Source organism: Erythrolamprus reginae, chromosome Z (assembly GCF_031021105.1).
Source record: "Erythrolamprus reginae isolate rEryReg1 chromosome Z, rEryReg1.hap1, whole genome shotgun sequence".
NCBI lineage: Eukaryota > Metazoa > Chordata > Lepidosauria > Squamata > Dipsadidae > Erythrolamprus > Erythrolamprus reginae.
Genome location: NC_091963.1, coordinates 151,961,180 through 151,978,348, shown reverse-complemented (window position 1 = coordinate 151,978,348; position 17,169 = coordinate 151,961,180). Strand labels below are relative to the sequence as shown.

Sequence of the window (17,169 nt, the reverse complement as noted above, 5' to 3'; positions counted from 1 at the left end):
ATTGCTAAGTGACAACATGGGTTGAGCCAATGTTTTACGACCTTTTTGCCACCGTTGTTAAGTGAATCAAGCTGTCGTTAAGCGAGCCTGGACTCCCCATGGAAAATTTACAACCTGGTTGTTAACCAAATCTCTCTTCTCCATTGACTTTCCTGGTCAGAAGCTCGGCAAAGGGGACTCACGTGACCCCACCGGGACAATGGAGCAATCACAAATGCGAGTCAATTGTCGGTCTTCTCCGGGTCCCATCAACTAAACAATGTCGTCTGGCAGGACCCAGGGGAAAAGCCTTCTCTGTGGTGGCCCCGACCCTCTGGAACCAGCTTCCCCTGGAGATCAGAATTGCCCCCACCCTCCTTGCCTTTCGTAAGCTCCTTAAAACCCACCTCTGCCATCAGGTATGGGGAACTGAGATATTCCTTCCCCCTAGGCCTCTACAATTTATGCGTGGTATGTTTGTATGTATGTTTGGTTTTAATAAGGGTTTTTTAATTATTTTAAACATTAGATTTGTTACATGCTGTTTATTACTGTTGTTAGCCGCCCCGAGTCTACGGAGAGGGGCGGCATACAAATCAAATAAATAAATAAATAAATAAAATAAATAAGCATCTGAATTTTGATCGTGTGACCCAGAGATGCCACAATGGTCATAAGTGTGAAAAATGGTCATAAGTCACATTTCCCCCCCAGCTCCCCTGGAACTTCAGTCACTATTGTTACCTATAATTTATGACTGTTGCAGGGGTCCTGTCCCCTTCCAGCAATGGGGGTGGGAGCCCAAATTCAGTAAATGGCCGAGCAAAGATTCGCTTAACAACCGCTTAAAGATTCATGAGAAAGGTCACGAAACTGAAGCGAAACTCAGGCGGAAGAAGCGTCTTTATGTTAGTGAAAGAAATTTGGAGGGTCGGTTCCGGTCGTAAGACGAGGACCGCCTGTAGAAACCCATGAAATTGGGGAGGGGAACTGGACTATTTTTGACATAAATATGTCATATAATGGACAACAGCTTGGAGGTCATCTAGTCTGACCCACCCCTACTCAAGCAGGAGACCTTGTGTGTATCCACCATCCTTAATGGCATTCAGCAGCCTGGGTTTTTCATAAATTTGAAAAGAATAAAGAAAGAAAGAAAGAAAGAAAGAAAGAAAGAAAGAAAGAAAGAAAGAAAGAAAGAAAAGAGAAAGAAAGAAAAGAGAAAGAAAGAAAGAAAAGAGAAAGAAAGAAAGAAAGGAGGGAGGGAAGGAAGGAAAGAAAGAAAGAAAAGAGAAAGAAAGAAAGAAAAGAGAGAGAAAGAAAGAAAGAAAGAAAGAAAAGAGAAAGAAAGAAAGAAAGAAAGAAAGAGAAAGAAAGAAAGAAAGAAAGAAGGAGGGAGGGAAGGAAGGAAAGAAAGAAAGAAAGAAAGAAAGGAGAAAGAAAGAAAGAAGGAAAGAAAAGAGAAAGAAAGGAAGAAAGAAAGAAAAGAGAAAGAAAGAAAAGAGAAAGAAAGAAAGAAAGAAGGAGGGAGGGAAGGAAGGAAAGAAAGAAAGAAAGAAAGAAAAGAGAAAGAAAGAAAGAAAGAAAGAAAGAAGGAAAGAAAAGAGAAAGAAAGAACGAAAAAAAGAGCCGGGAATTAGAAAAAGCCATGGAAAGCAAAGGAAAATCCCGGGATTTGCAAAGCAATGAATTTGAAACTTATCTTTAGCAATTAACAGAAGAGAGATCGAATCCAGATGACAGCGAGGGTGAATCCCGTTTTGCAAAGCCTTAGTAACAACTAGAATTACTGAATTCTAGTTCTGGTGGCCACAATATTTTTTTTTAAAGAAAGATGTCTATTTTAAATGAAGAGAAGGACGCGATAGTGGTCTTCCAATATTTGAGGGGCTGCCCCAAAGAAGAGTTGGAGCCGGGTCAAGCTATTCTCCAAAACATAAGATGCAACTGGTGGGAACTAACGGAGGAGCGAAGCAATTTAGAGATAAGGAGAAATTTCCTGACAGTGACAATTAACCAGTGGAACGGTTTGCTACCAGAAATTGTGGAGCTCCATCAGTGGAGGCTTTTGAGAGGAGGCTGGAAAGTCATTTGCCAGAAAGAGTATCTCGGGTTGGACTAGAAGACCTCAAAGGTCCCTTCCAACTCTGTTGTTCTATTTCTCTTATTTCTATTTCTCTTATTTTTACTTCTATTATTTCTATTTCTATTATTTCTGTTTATTTCCATTTTTGTTTCTACTTCTATTCAACAGGGAGAGAAGCAGCCTAGAACGAAGGAGGAATTTCCTAACAATGAAAACAATTAATCAGTGGAACGACTTGCCACCAGAACTGGAAGTTTTCAAGAAAACTTGGGACACCCTGTCTGGCATGTTGCAGGTCGTCCTCAACTTGCAACGGTTCACTTAATAACCATCCAAAGTTACAACGGTGCTGAGAAAAAAAAGGCGACTTACAACTGTCTTTCACAACCACGACCTTTGAAGCGTCCCCCACAATCACAGGATCGACATTCTCAGCAACTGACTCACACTTACAATGCGTCGCAGTGTCTCCAGAGTCACACGGATTGTGACAAAATCAGTTTCACTTTAACAACCAGGTTACTCGCTTATCAACTGGAGCAATTCACTTAACAACCCGGTCAGGAAAGGACATAAAACAGCCAAACTTCACTGAATAATTTTCCCCGATCAACATAAATTTTGGGCTCCATTGTGGCCTTAAGTAAATGTTCCTGTTTAAACAGAGGGTGAGACTAGAAGACCTCTAAGGTTCCTTCCAAACTGTCAATTCTCTTAAAGAACAGGGGCGGCAGGCCTAGCCCCCACCCCACCCCCTCTACAGGATTGCACAAGATAAAATTTGCTTTGGGGCCTTTGGAAGCACATCCTGAACACGCTGCCTGTCAAAAATCCTTGTGCGATTCAAGGCCAGGCAGCTGGATCGGAGACTAGCCAACATTCAGGGTTCAGCTCAGGGTGCGGTTGCGACCTCAGGATCGGGGAGAAATTGGATTTCATTCTGCAAAGCCCACCGAGGCACGGACAGATACCCAGTTTGGCAAGCGAGCAAAGCATGCAACACCCAGATGACAGTGTGTGTGTGTGTATGTGAGAGAACGACCATCCTGGCTTGTTCTGGACGCCGCTCCCAACATCGAGAGATCCAAACCCTATTAATGAGTCATCTCAAAAGGAGCCAGCTCGTCCTTTCCAATCCACCAAGGATAAAGGATTAGCCAAAGCCTGGCAAATCATTAACCAGAACCTAACACCAGGTGTCACCGTTAAAACACCTAAACCCTAGTTTTGTGTGTGCATTTCCAACCTCCAAAGCATCCCGAGAGCTGCAAAACATAAACACATCAATAAATAAAATCTCATCAGGATGGTGGGTGGAATTAGCGAACGATTAAAGAAGATCCCCAAACGAAGCACGGATAGATACCAGGAGAGAAAATATATATTGTAAACTAATATATAAATATATCCAGAAATGGAGGCTGCTGTTCCTTTAAAAGAAAAGGATGAATCCATCCAAACCTCGACGCATTCCGGAGTCAATGGAAACACCGTTTCCCCCACTTACCACCAGGCAATATGCGTTATTGGCTAAATCGGTGACGGTATCATGTTGTTCCTGGCTTTTCAGAAACTAGCGGGGGAGAAAATAAATAAAGAAGGGATTTTTTTAATGAACATGATTGGACGTTTTTTAAAGAAGGGATTGGACAATCATTAGTCTGAAAATGCCAAAGCAGGGGTTGGACTAGAAGACCTCAAGTGTCCCTCCCAGTTCCGTTCCATTTGCTATTCTATTGTTTTCTGTACTCGATTCATTTTCTATGCTATTCTGTTTTCAATTCTATGCAATTCTAATTCTGAATTCTATTCTATTGTTTCCTATTCTGTATTATATTCTGTACTTTAATTCTAGTTCTATTCTATTCCTTTTTCTCATTTTATTATATTCTATACTCTATTGTTTCTATTTCTTTCTATTCTATTCTAATTCTATTCTCATTTTATTCTATTCTATTTTATATTCTATTATTTCTATTTCTTTGTATTCTATTTTTATTCTAATTCTATTGTTTTATTCTATTCTCATTTTATTCTATTCTGTTTTATATTCTATTCTATTTTCTGTTCTCTTCCTATCTATTATATTCTAATTCTATTGTTTTATTCTATTCTCATTTTATTCTATTCTATTTTCTATTCTATTTCTATTCAATTCAATTTAATTCAATTTATTAGATTTGTATGCTATTTGTATGCTCACAACAATAATAAAAACAATATAACAGTAAACAAATCTAATGTAGATATATAAGAAAAATATATAAAACAAATATATATATATATATATTACCGGTATTTCTATTGTTTTCTATTCTATTTCATTTCATTCCATTTCATTCTAATTCTATTCTCATTTTATTCTATTCTATTTTATATTCTATTCTATTTTCTGTTCTATTTCCATTATTTCTATTTCTTTCTATTCTATTTCTATTCTCATTTTATTCTATTCTATTTTCTATTCTATTACTTCTATTTTTTTCTATTCTATTGTATTCTATTCTAATTCTATTATTTTATTCTATTCTCATTTTATTCTATTCTATTTTCTATTCTATTTTTATTATTTCTATTGTTTTCTATTCCATTCTATTCTCATTTTATTCTACTGTTTCATATTCTATAAATACAGTTGTTAAGAATTGAAAAAGGATCCCAAGTAAGCCCCCCCCCCCGCCCGTGTCATTGTAAATACGGTCACTTAAATGAGCCGTCATAAGTCGAGAACTACCTATGTTTAGATCCATTGTTTCCCAAGTTGGGAAATTTTTTAAGCCGGGAGGGACTTTCAACTCCCAGAATTCCACACAGCCGGCCAGGGAATTCTGGGAGTTGAAGTTCACCCAGCTTTCAAAGTTCTTCAGTTTTGAAAAAATCTCAGATTAACTGCGCAACGATACACACCCTCCCCTGCAAAACCCAAACACACAGACACACACACATAGAGCCCGCGCCAACAGGAAGTCGATTGTGCCCGCCACACCCTTGGCGAAGAAGCCAAAGTGAACCATTCGGATGGTGCAAAAATCTGCTCCAACAACAACAACAACAAGGTGCCTTTGTGTACATTTGTGCGTGTTAAATAACACAATCACCCTCGGGCACTTATTCACGGCAAACAGACCCAGGCAGGACCCGTCACTCTGCATTCCTGGGCTGAGAGGAGAACGGAAGGGCTGGGACCCCTCCCCACTCGAGAGGTTGCCAAGGTGGGGGGGGGAGATAAAATATGGAAACCCATAAATAAGCCATGTTGAATACAAGCCACAACTTGTTCTGAGTTTCCCCAGCAGCGAAAGGAAGCAACAGACATCCTGGTTTACCGTTCGGGGCTTACTAGAAACCTTCCTTGCAAGGCACCCAACCACGGACAGTCCGGTGCGCAGTCCCAGTTGGAAAAACGGAGCTGTGCACACATCTCCGCATTCCTGATGCGTACATGCGCCTGCCCACATGTAATTCAGCTTCTGCGTATGCGCAGGAAGTGAAATCTTGCGTGAGGGTGCTCAGGTGTGAGATTCCACTGATTTTCAGCAGGTTTTTTTGTTTCCAATTGCTAAAAAATGGTAAAATCTCGCAAGTGAGAGCATCCACGCGTAAGATTTTGTTTCCTGCGCATGTGCAGAAGCCAAATCTCATGCCAGAGTGCGCATGCCGCACACCAGACACACCCACGCCCAGCCCGTCACTGCCATTCACCCCAAACAATGCGTACATCTAGCCCTGGACTGAACCACGTTTCCGACACTTAAGGAAGATGTTTGCCCCATCTTACGACCTTCCTCCCGTCCCCGCTGTCATTAAGTGAGTCGCTGTGGCTGTTACGCAAGTCAAATAGTTGTTCAGTGAATCCGTCGCTCTCTCTCACACACACACAAACAAACAAACACACACACACAGTTGACTTTGCTCATCCGAAGGTCACCAAATCACAGGATCACGGGATCGTCGTAAGTATGAGTCCGTCTGAACTTGGAGGACGTGATCAGAGGGGGCAGAGTGGCTGCCACGGCTTTCAATGTGAAAAAACGGTGTCTTAAAGTTCCCTTGGAACTTGGAACGGTCACTCGAATGATTCAATCTGAGGATTGCTACATTTTCAGCCCGTTGGAATTGGATTTGCCAAGAAAATAATAATAATAATTTCATATTTCATTTGCCCCACCCGTCGTCTCCAAGGTCAGAGAACATCCAAGTGGCGAAACGGAAGATTTTGCGTGTCAAGCTTTCCATCGCAATGACCTTTCCGTCCCAAAAAACCCTCCTTTTCTTCCTCTCCAGCGGCTGAAGAGGCCGGGCTGAATTGGCAGGAAAAGAAAGGAAACAAAACGAACGACAACGACAACAACAACAAAACCCCAGAAGGCAGGAGGAAGGATGGAGAGGCTGAAGCCACCTTGAAAGAGAAATTCTCCACACAGGAAACACAAGGGGCCTGCTGGCAAATCAATAGCTAGGAACAGAGCTGAAAAGGGGTCTTGGAGGTCTTCTAGTCCAACCCGCTGGGTCAGACACGAGACCTTTAGACCATTTTTCGCCATCCAAAGACTCTGGAGCTTTCCTGAAGCCTGGGGAGGGTGAAAAATGGACCGCTTTGAGGCCTACGTCCAGTAGTCTGGTTGGGCCCATTTTGGGGGCTACTTCCAGTAGTCCCGTTGGGGCCGTTTTTCGCCATCCAAAGGCTCTGGAGCTTTCCTGAAGCCTGGGGAGGGTGAAAAATGGCCCAACAGGCCTACTGGAGGTCCGGGGCCTTAAATGAGGCCTGCGCACATTGCATTGGGGGGGAGGAAAGTGCGGGGGGGTTGTACGCATATGCCTGGTGGGGAGGGCATTGCATTATGGGCGGGGGCACATGCACGCTATCATGCACATGTGGATGCCTTTGGCACTAGATCCAAAAAAAAGAGGTTCGCCGTCACTGCCCTTTAATATTTGACATAAAGATGTAAGATCATCAGAATAGCACGGGAAAGGACCCTTGGAAGTCTTCTAGTCCAGCCCCCTATTCAAGCAGGAGACCTCATCCCACTTCAGACAAAGGCTTCCCTGGCCTCTTCTTCAAAAGCTCCAGGGATAAAGCACCCACAACTTCTGGTGGCAAGCTGTTCCAAGGCTTAATTGTCCTTGATGTCAGGAAATGCCTCCTGGATTCCGGGTTGCTTCTCTCTTTTGATTAGTTTCCATCCATTGATTCTTGTCCTGTCTTCGGGAGCTTTGGAGAATAGCAGGACCCCTTCCTCTTCTTTATGGCAACCCCACAAATACTGGAGGACCCCCCAACAAGCCCCTCCTCGTCCTTTTTTTTCTCTAGCACTGGCCAAACCCCAAATCCTGCCACCGTTCTTCCTATGTTTGACTCTCCAGGCCTCAAATCCTCTTCATTGCTCTTCTCGGCGTTTCCCCCCAAAAGTCTCAGCCTCTTTTTTGTAATGTGGGGCCAAAATGTACCCTTATAAATCAAATTTATAAGGGCATAATCAATCATGAATTAGAATTAGAATTCAATCAAATAAAATAAATAAATAAATAATAACTAAATTAAATTAAATTAAATTAAATTAAATTAAATTAAATTAAATTAAATTAAATTAAATTAAATTAAATTGATTTGAATTGAATTGAATTAAATTGAATTGAATTAAATTAAATTAAAACTGGATTTGGGATTCCTGGTATATATTACACCTTGAGTCCTTGTCCATCTAATGACCGCTGGAAGTTACAATGAGATTGAAAAATGATGACTTACGATTGTTTTTCAAACTTATGGCCATGTGGTCACATGATCAAAATTCAAGACTCTTGACAACTGACCGGTGTTTAATAATGGTTGCAGCATCCTGGGGTCAGGGATTCAATCCCCTGGTGCGACCTTTGCACCAGTGAAGTCCGTGTGTGTGTGTGTGTGTGTGTGTGTGTGTGTGTGGAGCCTGATTTGCATTACAACCGAATTTTAACAATTGCAGTGATTCATTTAAAACAAACTTCAGCGGGAAATGTCGTAAGGTGGGGAAAAGCTCTGTTTTAACAAATGTTTTATCCTCTATCACTTCCACTCTCTTCTTAAAAACATCCAGAGCAACCAAACATTCTGGTGGTGAGCTGTTCCACTGGTGAATTACAGAATCAACAAGAGTTGGAAGGGACCTTGGAGGTCTTCTAGTCCAACCCCAGGCTGGACCCTACCGTTTTCAGAAAAGTTGACTGTCCAGTCTTCTTAAAAAACCTCCAGTGGTGAAGCGCCCTCACAACTTTCACCGATACGAGGCTGCGCTGGAGGGAATTAGAAACATAGAAACAGAGAAGATTGACGGCAGAAAAAGCCCCCCTGGTCCATCTCGTCTGCCCTTGCACTATTCCCTGTATTTTATCTTAGGATGGATCTATGTTTATCCCAGGCATGTTTCAATTCAGTGACTGTGGATTTACCAACCACATCTGCTGGAAGTTTGTTCCAAGGATCTACCACTCTTTCCGTCAAATAATATTTTCTCACGTTGCTTCTGGAGACGTTATTTCTCCTTTGACTGTCACATGTTTATTAAAAGTTTCCAGCCATTTGCTTTTGGGAACGCCCGGCTGATAGGCTGCCTCTGACAAAATTGACAAAATTGAAGGGGTCCAAAGACGGGCTACAAGAACGGTGGAAGGTCTGAAGCATAAAACGTATCAGGAAAGACTTCATGGACTCCATCTGTAGAGTCTGGAGGACAGAAGGAAAAGGGGGGACATGATCGAAACATTTAAATATGTTAAAGGGTTAAATAAGGTCCAGGAGGGAAGTGTTTTTAATAGGAAAGTGAACACAAGAACAAGGGGACACAATCTGAAGTTAGTTGGGGGAAAGATCAAAAGCAACGTGAGGAAATATTATTTCACTGAAAGAGTAGTAGATGCTTGGAACAAACTTCCAGCAGACGTGGTTGGTAAATCCACAGTAACTGAATGTAAACATGCCTGGGATAAACATAGATCCATCCTAAGATAAAATACAGAAAATAGTATAAGGGCAGACTAGATGGACCATGAGGTCTTTTTCTGCCGTCAGACTTCTATGTTTCTATGTTTCTATGTTTTGAAAAATGGTTATGCTGTAAGGTTGGGGCTTTGGCCCACCACGCGTGCCAGGGGATTCAAGGATCCTGATGCCCTCACATCTGGGAGGGCAGAGGATTGGAGGCAGGAGACCAGGTCTGCAATGAACTCTCCTGGCCAGGGGTTCCTGGTTGCAGCGAGAGACTCTGAAATATGAGATGGAAAGGGTTTACCCAAATTGGGGATATACCCAAATTGCAATCAGGCATGTTGTAAAAGAAGAGTAGGGCACCTTCTCTCATTACGTCCTGAAGCGAAAAAGTATTGGAGGAAACTGAGGAAATGGTTACAAGAAATAACAGGTACAGTAATTGAATTTATGCCTGAATTATTTTTATTTGGTTTTTGTTTGTTTGTTTAATCCACTTCTGTGCTGCTCAATCCCGATTATTAGAAAATTGTATGTAAAAAATATTAAATATCTAGTACTACACATTGTAACAGCTGCAAGAATTGCTTATGCACAAAAATACAAAGACCCACAGACACCTGGTGATAAGGAGATAATTAAAAAAAACATGCGAATGTGCAGAGATGGACTGATTAACTATGGAATTAAATGATCAAAACGACTCAGGTTATTATTCAACTTGGACAAAAAGTGGTACAAATGGACACGAAAAGGAAGTGCAAGTTCACAATAACAACTTTACAAAGAATTGTATGTACAAATGTATAAATATACAATATATTGATATGAATGAAAAAATATATGGATGTTGACCCACCTGTTAGTACAAAGATGTAAACATTTAAAAAAAAAACCCAATTAAAAGTATTTTAAAAAGAAAAAAAGAAAAGGGTTTTGGTGAATGCGTCACTTTCCCCTTGAGCTGCACCGGATTCAGGGAGGAGCATTTGTGCGCGCACCATCACAAACTCTCCCTCTCGTCCGAACTTTAAAGCCCTTGTGCAAAAGCCTTAGAAACACACCATCATGTAAGGTGAGAAAAATCTTCCTCCAGCCGTTGTGCAAAACGCCAGTGCCACGTTGCTATTGTGCCACGCGCCTGGAGGGGGAAGACAGAAAATTGTTTGTGCCTGCCGCAACTCACAACGCACCTGTAAATCTCGCACGTTGGCATCCGCTTCGCTGCCCTTGTTCTCTGGTCCTGAAGTTTTTTTAAAAAAAATATCACCCAACATTTGAAATCTGAAGGGTTTTTTTTAAATCGAGTGTGCGACAGGCACCGGTGTACAGGGGAATCCTCGACTTTTGTCGCTTTGTTTAGCAACCGTTTGAAGTGACGATGGCGCTGGGAAAAAACCTTGGGACTTAGGATCGTTTTCCGTGGTTACAACCGTCATTAGCATTCTTCCCCCTCCCCCCGTGGTCAGGTGATCAAAGTCCAGACGCTAGGCCATGGACTCGTATTTACGACCGTGATGTGATCCATTTTTCACGACCTTCTGACGACAGGGAATTGAGATTCACGTGACGAACCAAGTTAATCGTCTCAATAGTGAAGATATTCGCTTAATAACAAGCCGTTGTTACTAACAACCACGGCAGTTCGCTTAACAACGGTGGCAAGAAAGTTGTTAGGATGAGGTCCACGTTTGCTGAACCACTGTCTCACTTTTAACAACGGGAATGTTGCATTGCCTAAACAGGCAGTCCTGGACTTACAACCGTTCATTTAGTGACATCTTGAAGTGAATGGCGCTGGGGGGGGGCGGTAAAGGGATTTATGACTGTGATCAAAATTCAGACACTGGACAACCGATTCGTACTTACGACACACCATCCCAGTAGAACTTTCTTATAAGCCAAGTCAATCAGAATCTGAATCACTTAACAACTGGGTTGCTAACTGAACAGTGGCAGCGATTCACTTAACAACGGTGGGAAGAAAGGCGTCAGGGTGGAGCAAAACTCGCTTAACCGTCTCGCTTAACCAATGTCAACATTGGGCTTGACTGTGGTCATAATGCAGGCGATCCCTGATTTATAACCGTTCCACTTAGGGACCGTTTCAAAGATACGACGGGGCTTTAAGACAAGGTGATTGGGACTCACACACCTGCTTCTGAGTTACGCAACCAAACACATTTCTCTCTCTCTCCTTCTCCCTGCCAGCCACGTTTGGGAGAAATGGGAAACACGCACTCCAAGAAGAGGAACACAACAGCTTTTTAGCATCTGCGATGGTTGCGTTGCAGCTCGCCACGTCCACACACCGAACCCCCCCCCCGCCCTCCAGTCCTGCATTTCCAACAGCCCCTCCGGCGATGGGTGTGTTTGGATGGTTGTGTAAGCGGCTCTCTCGCCAATTAACACGGTGGCCCAGGGAGGTGCAGGGGGGAGGGGAAAAATTAGCAAGGAATAGAGGAAGGAAAAAAAAGACAAGGAGAGAAAAATAGAAGGAAGGAAAGGGGGGGAAGCCTTGGGGAGGCTGGAAAAAAACAACAACAACAGGCGTTTAAGGCTTGTTGGTCGTTGTGTTTGTTGCACATCCTTGCTGCCAAAGAGCAGAGAGATGCAACAAAAGTGTCAGGGAATAAATGCAGGGGAACAGAAAAAAGGGGGGAAAAATTAGCCATGAGAGAGGAGGTGTGGCCATCAAATTAATTATTTTTCCCCGGGAGGGGGGGGGGGCTACCACCACCTCCCCCTTTTCCGGTGCGTTTCTCCAGGGGAGGAAATTTGGAGCAACCAACGCAGCAAAAAATTGGAAGCCGCCGAAGGGAGTTTGCAAAATGCGGAGAAGGAATTGGAGGAAGAGGAGGAGGAGGGCCGGCCTGGTTTGCAGAGTGAAAACGGGGGTGGGGGTGGGGGGTGGGAATCTATCCCACATCGAGCCATTGGGGGGGGTGCGTGTGGGTGTGGTGAGGGCTGAAAAACTTCCAGGTTGGGAAAACTGGGAGGTTTCGAAACCCGGGTTTTCCTCCCAAAACCTGATTTTGTATTTGGTTGCCGATCCAAAACAAACCCACAAGCCATTTTGGCCGCCCAAGGCCAGCCCGGTTCAACTGGATGACCAAACAGAGCCTGGAAAGGAGAGAGAGAAAAACTGCAGAAGTGGTCAAGGGATGCCCATGCCATATTCTCCAGGGCTTTCCTTGGCGCGGAGCAGTTCAGAGGGCGGGGGGGAGGGGGACTCCCATACCTAGCAGGCACAGCTGGAAAGTCCCCCCAATCCTCACCTGGTGCATGTGGTGCCTGCTGCCTAAAATCCCTCTCCAGGGGAAGGTGGCCTGGGCAAAGTCCAGCCCCTAAGGCCGGCACCTGCGATCTTCCTTTGGGACGGGAAGGGGTGGTGGTGGCACTGGATGTTTGGGGTGGGGGGGTGATGATTCACATGAGTGACACACACACATGCACGCACACACAGTGACCAAGGGGAGGATTGAAGTTGGGGTGGCTTGGGAGAGAAAGAAAAGAGGGAGGAAGAAAGGAGGGGAAAGAGGAAAGAGAAAGGAAAGGAAGGAAGGAGAGGGGAGGAAAGTAGGAAGGAAGGAAGGAAAGGGAGGGGGAAGGAGGGAAGGAAAAGGAAGGGGAAGGAGGGAAGGAAAAGGAAGGAAAGAGAGGGATGGAAAATGGGAAGAGAAAGGAGAAAGGAGAGAGGGGAAGGAAAGGGAGGGGGAAGGAGGGAAGGAAAAGGAAGGAAAGAGAGGGATGGAAAATAGGAAGAGGAAGGAGAGAGAGGGGAAGGAAAGGGGAGGGGAAGGATGGAAGGAAAAGGAAGGAAAGAGAAGGATGGAAAATAGAAAAGGGAAGGGAAAAGGGAAAGAAGGAAGTAGGAATGAAAGAGAAAGGTGAGAAGGAAGGAAAGGGAGGAAGGAGAGGGAAGGATAGTGGGAAGGAAACAGGGAGGGAAATTAAAGGCGTGAAGGAGAGGGAGGGAGGTAAAGTGAAGGAGGGAGGGAGGAAGAAAAGGGGAGAAAAGTAGGAAGGAAAAATGGAAGGAAAGTGAGGGAAGGAAGGGAAAGAGAAATAAGGAAAGAAAGAAAGGGGAGGGAAAGGGAGAAGGAAGGAGGGAGGAAAAGAGAGTGAAGTGGGAAAGAGAGAAGAATGGAAAGAAAGGAAGGGAAAGAGAGAGAAGGAAGAAAGAGAAGAAGGAAAGTAAAAAGAGACAAGGAAGGAAGAAGGGGAATGGAAGGAGGGAAGGAAAGAAGATAGTAGGAAGGAAAGAGGGAGGGAAAGGAAAGATGGGAAGGAAGGAGAAGAGAAAGAGAAGGAAGAAATGGTAGGAATGAAAAGGGAAAGGAAGGAAAGTAGGAAGGAAAAAGAGAAGGAAGGAAAGGAAGGGAGGAGAGAGAAGGATAGTAGGAAGGAAAGAAGGAAGGAGGGAAATTAAAGGTGAGAAGAGGAAAGAGAGGGAGGGAGGTAAAGGAAGGGGGGAAAGGAAGGAAAAAGAAGAGGAAAGGAAAGATGGAAAGGGAAGGAAAGGAGGAAGGAAAAAGAGGGGGAAGGAAAGGGAAAGAAAAGGAAGGAAGAAAGATAGGAATGAAAGAAAGAGGTGAGAAGGAAGGAAAGAGAAGAGAAAGGAGGGGAGGGAGGGAGGGAGGGAGGGAGGAAGGAAGGAAGGAAGGAAGGAAGGAAGGAAGGAAGGAAGGAAGGAAGGAAGGAAGGAAGGAAGGAAGGAAGGAAGGCGAAAGGGGCAGAAACTCAGACCGACTTTCCGGCCGCGGCGCAAAGCCCAGAGGCAGCTGGGATTCCGACCCAATGTTTCCAGAGCGCTCCCCCCTCTTCCTCCTCCTCTTCCTCCTCCCGCCCCCCATGGAGCCCCCCCCCCCCCAGCCCCATCCCTCCATCCCAGTGCGGTGCCGGGGCAGGCGAGGGGGCGGCTGGGCGGAGAAGCGCGGCTGAAGTTGGCCAAGGCGCCCTCGGCCGGCCACTGCGCAGCTAAGGCGGGGCGGTGTGGCTGACCTCCGGGGGTCCCTGCTGGGCGAGCGGGGGGTCGGGGGGGGCGAGGGCCTCTCCTACCTGGCTGCCTCCGAGCCGTCCGTCCGGGGGCAGCGCAAGATGGAGTCGGCTCGCCCCTCCGCCGGGCATGCTGCTGCCTCCGCCGCCACCGATGCTGCTTGGCACGGACGGAGCTGCTCCTCCGCCCGCCCCCTCTGCCCCCCCACCCGCCCCCTCTGACGTCATCCCCCCGGCACCGACCCCCCTCCCCTCCCTTCCCCAACGACGCGCGCCCGCCAGGCGGCTCGTGCACGGAGGAGGAGGAGGAGGAGGAGGAGGGAAGAAGAGGAGGAAGAGGACAAAGAGAAAAAGAAGAGAGAGAAAAGCAGGGAAGAAGAGGAGACAGGGGGAGACCAAGAGGACAAGAAGAGGAGGAAGGAGAAAAGGAGGAACAAGTGGGGAAGAAGAAGAAGAAGAAGAAAGAGGAGGAGGAGGAAGAAGAGGAAGAGGTATAAGAAGAAGAAGAAGAAGAAGAAGAAGAAGAAGAAGAAGAAGAAGAGAGGAGGAGGAGGAAGAAGAAAGAGGAGGAAGAAGAAGAGGAAGAAGAAGAAGAAGAGGTATAATAATAAGAAGGAGGAGAAGAAAGAGGAGGAAGAGGAAGAAGAAGAAGAAGGAGGAGGAGGAGGAGGAAGAAGAAAGAGGAGGAAGAAGAAGAGGAAGAAGAAGAAGAAGAAGAGGTATAATAATAAGAAGGAGAAGAAGAAAGAGGAGGAAGAGGAAGAAGGAGGAGGAGGAGGAGGAGAAGAGTGGGGAGGGAAGTAGAGGTGGAAGAGGAGAAAGGCCAGGAGTGGGGAAGAAGAGGAAGAGGAGGAAAGAGACGAAGAGAAAGAGAAGAAAGAGCAGGAGTGAGAAAGGAGAGAGGAGGAGGAAGAGCAGGGGAGGGTGGAAACGGGAAGAGCAGGAGGACAAGAGGAGGAGGAAGGAGGGGGGAGGAACAGAAAAGACCATAAGTGGAAGAGAGGAGGTGGAGGAAGGAGAGGAGGAAGGCCAAGGCAAAAGGAGGAAGAGGAAGAGAGGAAGAGGACAAAGAGCAAAGGAGGAAGAAGAGGAGGAGAGGCGGTAGAAGCAAGAACAGGGCTCCCATTTTTGCAAGCCCCCTCCCGGGCCAGCATGAAAACACTGCCCCCTGCCCAGAGAAGGGAGGGTCACGTTCTAAAAGGGAGGGGGGGCAAGAGATGCTTCCAACCCGCACCCACCCACCCCGGCAAAGATTAGGCACACACTACACAAAAACACAACCACACTGGCTGCTCCCTGTCTTGCACAAAAACCTCTGGGTTTACACATGTGAATACACACACAGGGTGGGGTCAGCTCCACAGGGGGGGCAGCCTCCCCTTTTCTACCCCCTGAGGATGGGGGTCAACCCTGCATGGGGGTGTCTCTGCCTAGCTGGCAGCTAACCAAGAAGAGAAAGCAACCTTAGCAACAAATGCCTGGACAGTGAAAACAATTAACCAGTGGAACAGCTTGCCACCAGAACTTGTGGTTGGTTGGTTTGTTTGTTTGTTTTTAGCAAGAGAGATTGGACCAGTCGAAATGCTGTGGTAGCATCTCTTGCTCCTGCAAGGGGTGGGTTGGACTAGAAGACCTCCGGGGTCCCTTCCAACTCTCTTGGGCCATTCTCTTAGGAGGGTCCCGAGGTCACAGTGACCTATGCAATGACCTCACAATTAGCAGCAGCCAGGGCGAGGTGGAAGCATCGTCCGCATTTGCTGGTTCAAGGTTGCTAGGCCAATGCCAAAGGTGGGTGTGTCTCCCTCTTCCCAAAGTTGGGGGCCTCTTCCCCTTCCTTTCTCCCCACGCCCCTTGGCTTCCAGTGGGCCTCCCAACCCCCCCACCCCACTTTCCTGCAGATGGGAAACAGCAAATGCCAGCTTTGTTGTGGGAATCTTGCTTTTGTGTGTATGTGTGTGTGCAGGTGGGCAAGGCACACTGGACATGCTGCCTTCCCTGAGCCTGAGGAAACCCCTCCCCCCATAATCCCCTCCCTCCCCCATTTACTGTTCTGTCGGGCTCTCTGGTAGACTCCTCCCAAAAATTCTCAGGTACAAATTTCAGACACACACATGTTTGAAAATTCAAAACAATGTTCTTTATAATGAAAATTCACTTAAACCAAGCCCTCTTTTGGTGTAGCCAAGAGCACTCGTCTCCAAACAAACTGGCAATTTGTACAAGTCCCTTATCAGTTCTGTGATACTTAGCTTGCAGCTGTGAGGCAATTCACAGTCCTTCTTTCACAAAGTGACACACACTTTGCTCTGGTTTAGTTTCAAAGCAGGGAAAAATCAGCACAGAAAGGTCAAAGTCAGTAAAGCAGTCACGAAACGCAACAATCAGATAATCCTCCACAATGGCCAAACCCACAGGCTGCTCTTTATAATGACCACAGCCCCACCCAACCACAGGTGGCCTCATTTTCTTTGATAATAATCTCTCAGTTGTTGTTGCCTATGCATCGCTCTCCGCATGTGTGGCTGTATCATTAACTCTTGTTCCGAATCCAAGGAGGAGCTAGAGAATTGATCTCCTTCTGAGCTGTCTGCCCCACTCTCCTCCTCCCTGTCACTCATGTCTTCTTGGTCAGAGGAGCCTTCATCAGCAGATTCCACCGGGGGCAAAACAGGCCTGCAGCATGTGGATGTCTCCCCCACATCCACAGTCCTTGGGGCAGGAGCTGGGCCAGAGCTAACCACAACATTTACCAGATTTGTTTTGGAGGAAAACAAGGCAGAAAAAATTTCTGCCTCCCAGCAACCAGCAACTAACACAGATGATCTTCTACATTGTTTGTGGTGCATTTTTGTTGCCTGACCCATAGAAATGGCAAAGAATTGGGAGAAATGTCCACGATGGCAAGTGTATCAATGCCGGAAAGTTTCCTTAAAAATAGTCCCATGAACTCCTCCCGTTTATTTAAACAGATCTACTCCAAACATGACTAAGTCAGGGTTTCACTCAGCCGCCGTATCTTCCTGGCAAAACAGGACACTGCTACGTTCAGACTATGCTTTCTACAGATGCTTGTTAAAATCAATGTGGCTTTCTGGAATAGCACTGGACCTCTTCAGATCGAGCATTTTTTTTTTTTTTA

At 45.7% G+C, this 17,169-nt stretch overlaps 1 protein-coding gene across 1 annotated transcript in view; it reads right to left on the bottom strand.

Annotated features, from left to right (window-relative positions):
* The window catches only part of ZBTB4 (zinc finger and BTB domain containing 4), a 46,249-nt gene extending 32,066 nt beyond the window's left edge, over window positions 1-14,183 (bottom strand). The window contains exon 1 of the mRNA XM_070767339.1: window positions 14,094-14,183. The gene's annotated coding sequence lies outside the window, so the exon portion shown is untranslated. The remainder of the gene's footprint in view (window positions 1-14,093) is intronic.
* Between the last annotated feature and the right edge of the window lie 2,986 nt (window positions 14,184-17,169).